Consider the following 10002-nt stretch of genomic DNA (forward strand, 5'->3'; position numbering starts at 1 on the left):
ACAAAGGGACCTGCCGTCTCACTTTCGTAATTGTTTCTGATAATCTTTTTCTCAAAATTTGTAAAAAAAGGAACAATAGTAATAGTGTGTACATTCTATATGCTCATGTTTCTCATAAGTCAGGTAGTTCTCTTCTTGTCCATCCGAAAAAATGATATTCCATGGTCTTTGAAGACAGTGGATCTCATCAGTCCAGTAATGTAACCTTTGGATATCCTCATGCTCAGCATATTCTGGTGTTTCAGAGTAGATAGCCATCACCTGCAAACTGGCTAGACCTGTCTATAAGTGGCTCTGGAGATGAGTTCACTCAAGGCATCCCCGGTGCAATTTATGAAACTGTAATTTCTTTGAAACCGTAACAGCAAATTAAAATGCTGTTCTCTGATAGAATCTCTGAGGAGAATAATGAATGAATAACCTTTGCTGGTATGGAGCTGAATTAAGCCAGTAGAGGGGTGAATTCTTTCTTCAGTGCAGAAGATTTGGAGGTTGTATAATGTTATAAGTGAGTGGTGAGATTGTGGTCCCATACTGGGAAGTTATATGAAATACCTGAAAGTTTTTTTAGCCAGTAGAGAGATCAAGATTGATGGGACAGATTTGTCTTTGTGGCACAATCTGGAATGATGAATAAGTGCAAATGATATTTTTTAATTATAAGAAGATGGTCTGATGAGAAATCCTGCAGGCTCTTGGCTAGAAGGAGAAAGTGCTACAGAATACCAGAAAATAACCAGTTTAGAATTCATTGTAAGTTCCAAAACAACTGATTACAACCTCAAAAAAAAATGAAACCAGACAAAAAAAAAAAAAAAAGGAAAAAAAAAGGAAAATACAAGGTTTTGAGAAATGCTCTGATCTCCATTTCTCAAGCATTTTTATCTGACTAGCACCTTGCTTAATTAAGACCAGACATCAAAAAACACTTTTCTCTCAAATGATATTTGAAGCAGATTGGTTTAGTCTTGGCACAATCTGGATGTAGTAAGTAAAATTGCAACTGACTCTACAGCACGTAGCTACTTATGACCTTAACTATAAAATGACTATTTCTATTCATAATTGCACCTTCAGAAAAAAAAAAAAAAAAGAAAAAAAAAAGAAAGCTCTGGATGTGGTATATGATAAAATCCTCAGCTATATTTTAGTTTGCATTTCTGCCAGTTACACACCTTGGAATGCAAAATCTAATGCCTTGATTAACCACCATGACTTGCTTTGATCATTCCTCAGTTGGACATAGTCAAGTATCATATAGAACTGTAGGGGTGAGACATTAGAGAATTCCTTGTTCTTTATCAAGACAAAATTGAGAAATTTTCTTGTTTTAAAATGATTAATTTTACTGTAGTAAATACCTCTACAATTCATGTTATTGGATATCTTGGCTTTTCTGATGTTTCTGCTATCCTATTTTGAAAGGAAAATCTCCAATACAGCCTTTCTAGGTATGTTCTTATGAAAAGGATTGACTTAAACACATTTCTCTTCTTGTAATTTTTTTTTTCTTTTTGTAATTTTTTTTTGTGGTTTGTTTGTTTTAATTTGAAAATTAATATAGAAGACACATTTAAAGGTTTCAGTGTGCCTATCCACTAGATATTAATTCAATGGTAAGAAACATGTATACATATAACATAAATCATTTTTTTTAGTCTGACAAATTCATTACTTCAAAAAATGTTTTTCACATTTGATATGACTTTTTACATCCTCCTGTTTGTAAAAGTCAAAATAGACAGAAAAAAAGCTATGTGGGTAGTTGGGAATTCAAAATATTAAGAATGTTTAAAATAATAGCTTAATCCATATAGTTTAGAAAGTCATGGGAATTGTGGAGATCTACACATCTGCACAAGACATTTGTCAAGCAGATTTGGATGCTAATTCTGTAAATGTAGTTAGTAAATTACCAACAGTTCCTTTTCAATCTTTTCAAGCTGCTCCTGTAAGTGAAATGATTCTACATGATTCTGTACTTACCTTAGGTGAAAATTAAAATTTGTCTACTAACATTTTGATACATAGTTCAAGCATTTTTCTATGAAACTGAAAAACAAATCTTTGGTACTTTAATTTCTAGTGACAAACGCCTTTCTTATCAAACCCAGAAGAAGGAAAAGAGAAATGTAACTCACCTGGAAGACTTTAGAGCTTTTTGTAATAGTACAAAGGATCCTGGCAGCAGAGTACTTAAAGCAGTCATTTGCATTCAGAGATACGTGAGAGGGTGGCTTGTACGCAGGGCATTCAAGAGGGTAAAAATTAAGGTAATGTCTTGGTTATTTAATCTGCATACTGCTTACATTTTAGTAGTGTAAGAATTCTTGATTATTAATATTTAGCTGTGGAAGACAAAACAAAAAACATGCTCAGCTAGTCCGTATGCCATCTCTGTTGTGCACCTTCAAGGTCAGAGTTCAGTGATACTGCTCTGCTGGGACCTGTTTCCATCGCTTGATTGTAGGAAGGCTCTCATTTTTAGAAAAGAATGGCCTGTGTGATGTGTGATCCCTTTGCCTTCTAATAGTCTTGGTGTATATGCATATTGTATTTTTAATTCTGGGGCCTGCAGTCAAGGCAGAGAAACAGGCTTTAGCTAACAGACTGCTTATTGCACTCTTCTCCCACTCTCTTTTAAGCTTAAATTATTGAAAAAAAAACAACATGGATTCTATAGTATAAATAGTGTTTTTCATGTTTGTCATCTTATATTGCTAAATGAAATGCCAGTTTCTGAGAAATGACATACCAAAATGCCAGAATACGCACTTCTGCTTTCAATCTCGGAGTTTATACCAACTTAAAGAGCTTATGCATATTGAAGGCTGGCTGCTAATGGAGGCTGCATAACTTCAGTTAAGATATCATTTTTTTAGTGATTTCTAAGCCTTCTGTCTAAGAAGTAAACCCTAAGAAAACTTGTAACTAATTCAAATAAGTGGGTCAAGTAGGAACTGATTCATCCATTAAACTATCTATTTTATTAGTTTTCCAAAATCCTAAAATAGGATAGGTAAAAATCATATTATTTAGTAATCATCAACCTTTAAAAATATTCCTTCACTTTATATAGTGGAAGAGAGGGAGATTAATGATGAGGTGAAACTGCATTTCTTGATATCTACTCCCGGGCTGTAGGAAGCAAATACATATTTTTCCTCCCATTACATACTTTTAATCAAACAATGGATGTTGAACACAAAGTTTCTCACCTTGCCAAGATTCACTGCTCCACTTTTCCTCTACTGAGATACAAAATCTTGTATTTCCTCCCAGATTCTGATTGTGTGCAGATAGTGTTTTCCATTTCACACAGTTTATGATCTACTTCTGTAATTTGGAATAAAGTGTGTTTATCTAAAAATAGTTCTATCCAATAGTTTTATCTAGTCATCTCTGGAAAGAATCATCCCTTATCAGAAGTATGGAGTAGTTGTTTTTACGTATCTGTCCACATATGTTTACAGCAATGGAATTTATTCTTGCTTTTATTTAATATTTTCTCATACACTACATACCTTTCGGTTCTAACTCCTCATCTGTTTTTAGTCACCTTTCACTTGTTCCTTACAGTAATAGAAGTGAAATATATCTGTAATTACAGTCAGCAAGTCATGGGCCATCCTTACTAGCAGTTGTAAGGTACTATCGTAAAATGATCGCACGCATTAAACATCGAGCTGGTGTTTTGGATCTATCTACACCACTTCATTATTTTGAATTAGAGGAGTGGCTGGACAAGAAAAAATGTAAGTAATCCCATTTTTGTACACAATTTATTTTTTTTTAATTTCAATGGTTTGTCTCTTAAGTGATATTCCAAGTCTGCAACACAGTTATTTTAAAATGACTTTTTGTGCAAGGCAGATTTGATGTCTCCATATGCACAACAGCATTTCTACGGTGTTGTTCCAATTGTAGGATTTAGCATGAATAAAAAGATTTTTCTGGTCACTTGATAAAGAAAGTAATTATTAACTGTTATCATTAACTATTTTAACTCTTGTGTGCTGCACATTGTGATTGTGTCATCATGTTGTGGGTCCTTGACTATTAATTGTTAAGTGTCATGAAAAGTCAAGAAGGAGGAATCTAATGAAATGGTAGATAAGAAAGTGCAAAACTAAGTATCATCGTAATTACCTTAACACTTTATCCATTTCAGTCATTCTGGCAGTGTTTTTTTTAAATCTAGTATTATTGTCCTGTTGTTTTGTTTGTTTATTTGTTTGTTTGTTTTTAGGATTTTTTGAAAAATTGATAGCGCTCATATCTCCCACAAAGAAATAAGTAATTGGCTTGTTTAGAAAGCCTCTTAAAAGAAGATCCCTTTGCAGATTTTGTGAGCAATCCATGTATTAGAAGTTTTATTCATGAAACTAGTTTTTACACTTGCTTTTGTTTCCTCTTTTTGATGGCTCACTATACAGTCAAGCAAGTGTGGTAGAGAGGATAGTTCAGCTGCATGTTGGAAAACTCAGACTTGCTCTTACAATAGGATGAACAGCAATGGTCAGGAGAAGCATAAATGTCACTAGCTTGAAGTCATAATCAAGCAGGCACAGACAGTAGAGCTGCTTCTCCTGATGGTTCTTCTGATAAGTAAGCGGAGAAGTGTTGAAAGAAAAGGAAACAGTTGACTAATACCAAAGCTGCCTGTTCCTTAACTGCAGATGCTCGCTGACTGTTTTCTGCATCCTTTTGAATATTACTATTCATGTTGTTCTTATTCCCTAAAGATTATAGGAAGATACTAAGGAAAAGACAAAACAGTTCAGACTGCAAAATATAATCTAATCTTCCTTTTTATGTAATCCATTGCACTTCAAATTCCTCTTCCAGAGTAGAGGATATTTAAGATTAGATGAGTGCGAGTGCATACTGTGGAAAATAGCTTTCCTGATGGGAAAAAGCTGAGAAAAAGAGAATTAGTTTGAGTTTTCAACTGTGCATCAAAAATGCAATACCATATGTTGGACTTAGATGACCATCTTCATACCTAAGAGTTAGGAATGTGCCGCTTTGTTTTTTCTCCTTTAAATAGGCATTAGCATTCCAGAGAAATGAAAATATACCACCTATTAAACACTGCAAGCAGGTTCTAATTGATTCTTGCACCTTTTAAGCATGCTATGTATTAGTTGTTTGTATCTTGTTTCCCATTTCCATTCTGTCCTTCAATTTTGCATCCATAAAGTTTTATGCTTTGGTATAAAGGAGGAGGATTTTAAAACTTAATTTAAAAATATTCCCTGGGTAGGTTTTGAGTTCCCTGTAAATGCTTTACTGATGCAAATCATGTAATGAATGTATCTTTGAAAAAAATCTTCTAAAGATTCATGATATAGTCTCAGTTTTGACTTCTGAAATTCCGTAATCAGGTCTTATATTCCTATCACCACATAGGAAATATGTATGTGTGTGTATATGATATACATATACATATATGTGTGTGTGTATACACACACACACAAACTATATATGCGCATACATATATATAGTTTGTTTTCCCCTGTACATTACAAAAACTATATCAATAAAACTATTTAATTTCTAAAACATAACCTATATCCTTCTGAAAAAGTGCATCCTTTTCCCATGCTGAATAGCTCCTAACATTACTGTCTGGTGACTGAAAAGTTTGTACTACACTTCATATTGTGGTGAAATGCTGGTCAATGGTTGAGTCACTGATGCTTTCAGTAGAAAGACTTCAACTTATACTTTCAAAGCTTCTTTCTTTGTAGATGTGATAGGGTGTTGCAGCCCTATGTATTGTCCTGTGTTGTTGTTTTGTCTTTATGCCTTCAAAAATCAGGGTGAAAAGTCCGAGTTAAAAGGCAGATGCTGTTTTTCTGAAATGTTAAATTGACATTAATTTGCTCTTCTATGATGAAGACAGAAACAGGCATGTTATAGATGTTCATGTATAACAAAGAGTGTAATTTGATTTACTGCTGTTAACCCTTACAGGAAAACTAGTGGTTCTGGTGATAAATAATAAATTAGCTACACTAGTATGTCTCTCAGGTAGGAAGATTTCTGGCACCAATTCTGAAAAAAATCTGTAAGCTAGGTAGATCAACTGGTGTGTTCTGTGGACATCAGAGTAAAGGAGACCGAAGATTTTCATTTTTAATCTGTACTTTTCCCTCCCTGAGCAATGCAAAAGAAACCACATAATGTCTTTAGCTGAAACTATATTATTTAATATATATATTTTTTTCAAGAAAATAATCGACTGTTACCCCCTAATATATGCCCTTGTTGTTTTCTAATTAGCCTTGGTAAGGCATCTACAGAAACTTCTATTACAATATTGCTTGGGACAATGTGTTGAGCACATCTGCCAAGTCAAGAAGAATTCTGTTAATTGGCCTACTATTGGCCTACGTTTCCATACATAGTTTATCAAGAATATTAACTTGATTCTAAATAAAATGTTTCTAGAAAAATCAGTTCCCAATAATATTCTGTAAATGTGTATATGATGGAAGCTTCTTTTCTTCAGTTTACGAAGCGATGTTTTCCAAGAGAGACCTTGACAAAAAGATGGACAGAAAGCATCTGTCTGAATTTTTTAGAGACTGTGGATATTTTATACCTGCCAGTGGAATACAACGGGTCTTCCAGATGGTCTCTCCAGGTAAGCTGTTTCTTAAAAATGCTTTGCAATGGTACAAAAAAATCTACTGCAGATGTCTTAGGCTTTGTGTTGTTCGTTTACATTGTATAAAGAAGCTACTACTCTTAAAAGCATAGTCAAGACAAACCCTACCTGATGTTGATGTTCTTTTTCAAAATGGACCATTTTATCTTTATGCTTGAAATAAAGTAGTTTTTATAGACTTAAGCTGTGTCTAACAATGCTGGAATACAGTCCCATACTGTCTTGAAATGTGGTAAGAGGGCGTAGAGCAATTTTGTAGCAGGTTTGCACTTGCAAGTGTCTCCAGGCAAAATATTAGCCTTATTCCATACTTTGTAATGTCAGTGGTATTAGCTTTCCATCTCAACCCAACTGACTTTTAAAAACATTCTCAAATGAATACAGTCATAGTTGAATGTAAATAGAACAAGACATCATGAATCAAGGTATCCTGTACCGTAAATAGGAGAGAGAACATTGCTCTTTAAAAATATAAATAAAATTGTATTAAGTTAAGCCCTTCAAATAAACCTAGACTCACCTTCCTTCTGGCTTTTCTCTTTCCCAGGGCAGTCAGTGGGAGAGTCTGCAATGCTCTGCTCTTACTGCAGAGCAGCAGCGGCTACTCCTGGGTGAGACTTATGTAGGCAGCCTCACTGGACACCTCACAGGGTGGGGTGGGAGATGCCATTTCCCATTTCTCCTCTATGGTAGCACACTTTTGTTTTGTACTGACATACATAGGTGCTGTGAACCAAAGCTGGCCTAAGCATAGATTAATATTACCTCTGTGTCTTTTTAAGTTTAATATCCATCCCAACTGCAGATGGTGATCTTCTTTGGAGACTACATTTCATTTCATGTACCAGCATTCGGAAATAATAATTTTAAAATACAACTTCCTTTAGTGAGGGAGAACCATGTTTAATTGGTGCTTTTGTTTTGTTAATGACCTACACACGGGTTCTTTCTATATTTTTTTTTTGCTGTCTTCCAGCCAGCTCTCTGTTCAAGCTGCATCTTTGAGAGGAAGGCGGTCTCTCTGAGTGTCTGACCACACATCATACTTGCACGTTAGGCTGCTTCTCAGTGTTTGTTCCTAGCAAATGCAATTAATTTATCATGGAAAATCATGTATTACATGTCATTTAGGTCACATTCCTAAGACAGTGTGAATAAGACCAGGTATTTTTAGTCATTTGCTCAGTCCCCATCACTATGGTAACAGGAGATTTTGTGACTGCGAGACAGATTTCTGTCTTATATCCTAGATTTGGGAGACTATTGGTACTTTTTGCTATGTTCACAGAGTAGGAAAGGTTCATGCTTCCCCACTCATTATTTAATTTATTTAGTGTCTCTTAGGTATGAGGTGTTATCAAGACTGGTTCACTTATTTGAGGCAGGGTGTGGGCTTCTTATTTATTTCAAATTCAAAACTCTCTCAAATTATGAATGTATAAATGATGAATAACTGCTGAAACATAAAGATGTGCTTGTGTCTAAAGGGCACCCATAAAATGGTTTCTAACATGAAAGCGTTTTGAATAAATGGCACTTATCTATAAAGTGCCCTCTCTTTCTCAATTTTGTAATACAAATGTCATTATTTCTGAAGATAAGTTATTAATAGAGTACAACCTTACTCAATTGCCTTGGAGAGACACTGCAACTGGCTGAATGTTTTGAATTGCTTAATATGGATTTGATGCAGCTATCTCCTGTGCCAATACAGAGCATCCCATACGATCAGACTGCTTATTCAGGAATGGGACTATAAGGGATGTCAGGGTCTATAAGGGTGTCAATGTATATATATGTGTGGGCAGAGTGGTAGAGAGATCTAGTAATTACCATATTGAGTTTTTTGGGTGATCATTGTTTCTTTTATGGCCATGTTACTGATCCATGGAAGGTTAAATAAGAGAAGTACCCTTGCCTTGTGACTATTTATTCTGAGCATGGGGGGAGAAAAAGGATTCAAATTTTTAAATTAAAGTTTTTCTGTCTCATTTTACTCTTACTGTTGCCTGTCTGCCTGCTTGCCTACCTTCCTTGCTTGCTTGCTTGTTTCCTTCCTTCCGTTTTGTTCTCCCCAAATGATTCTAAATATTGCTAAAAGAACAGGACCTGTGAAAATAAGTACCCAGATGTTAAATGTCCTGTCACCTTTCCATTTCCAGTAATGAAATGGTGAGTATTGTCTTTGGCTAAGAATAATTTTGACAGTAAAAGCTTAAGTCTTTTTTATTTTACATGTTCTCTTGAGTTTTAATTATATCTGGATAACTACAAATCTGGTTTGTATGGATCTGTTTGTTTGAAGCAGTTTACTTTTTGTAAAAGTTAGAGAGTAAATATAAGATAGTAGAATTCTCATTAGAATAAAGTAAGAATATTTGTAGCAGAATGCTAATACGCATTTATATAACAATGAGCTTGCTGTCAAATTAGAAAAGTATACTATCCATTGTAAAGTACCTGCAATGTGAATTAGAAGTACCAGGTAGAACAGAAAAAAAAAAAAAAAAAAAGAATGTATGGATGGCTACTCAACAGTGTTTTGAGTTGCTTTGCTTATACAAGCAGAGCTAATACAATAATATGACCAAATGTGACAATAGTGATGGCTCTCTTGGGAACTAAATAAGGCATTTGTACCTGGTGTGAGCTTATGGGTGCTTAATGGACACTTACAAGGAAAGACATGTTTGTGATTTGCTTTTGAATTCTGATTTTTAACTGCCGAGAAACAAAATGAGCTTACTTTAGATCAAATGAATTTGACCAGGGATGATTCTCAAGAATGACGTAAAACTATTAGAGCATCAAAAGGCAGGCTGCACAGATGGCAAAGGGTCTAGAGGGAAAGACGTATGAAGAGCGGCTGATGTCCCTTGGTTTTTTCATCCCAGAGCAGAGCAGGCTGAGGGGAGGCCTCATGGCGGCCTGCAGCTCCCTCACAAGGGGAGCGGAGGGGCATGCGCTGAGCTCTGCTCTCTGGGGACAGCGACAGGACCCGAGGGAACGGCACGGAGCTGGGACAGGGGAGGGTCAGGCTGGGGGTTAGGGAAAGGTTCTGCACCCAGAGGGAGGTTGGGCATTGGGGCAGGCTCCCCAGAGCAGTGATTGTGGCACCGAGCCTGCTGGATTTCAAGAAGCATTTGGACAATGCTCTCAGACACAGGATTTGATTTTTGGGTGGTCCTGTGTGGAGCCAGGAGTTGGACTCATGATCCTTATGGGTCCTGTCCAACTTGGATATTCTATGGTTCTTTATCTTGCTCCACACAGTGGGAGGAGAAGTATGTGGCTGAGTTACTAGCTAACATATTGTTCACTGAGTA

Source organism: Oxyura jamaicensis, chromosome 4 (assembly GCF_011077185.1).
Source record: "Oxyura jamaicensis isolate SHBP4307 breed ruddy duck chromosome 4, BPBGC_Ojam_1.0, whole genome shotgun sequence".
In the NCBI taxonomy this organism is placed as follows: domain Eukaryota; kingdom Metazoa; phylum Chordata; class Aves; order Anseriformes; family Anatidae; genus Oxyura; species Oxyura jamaicensis.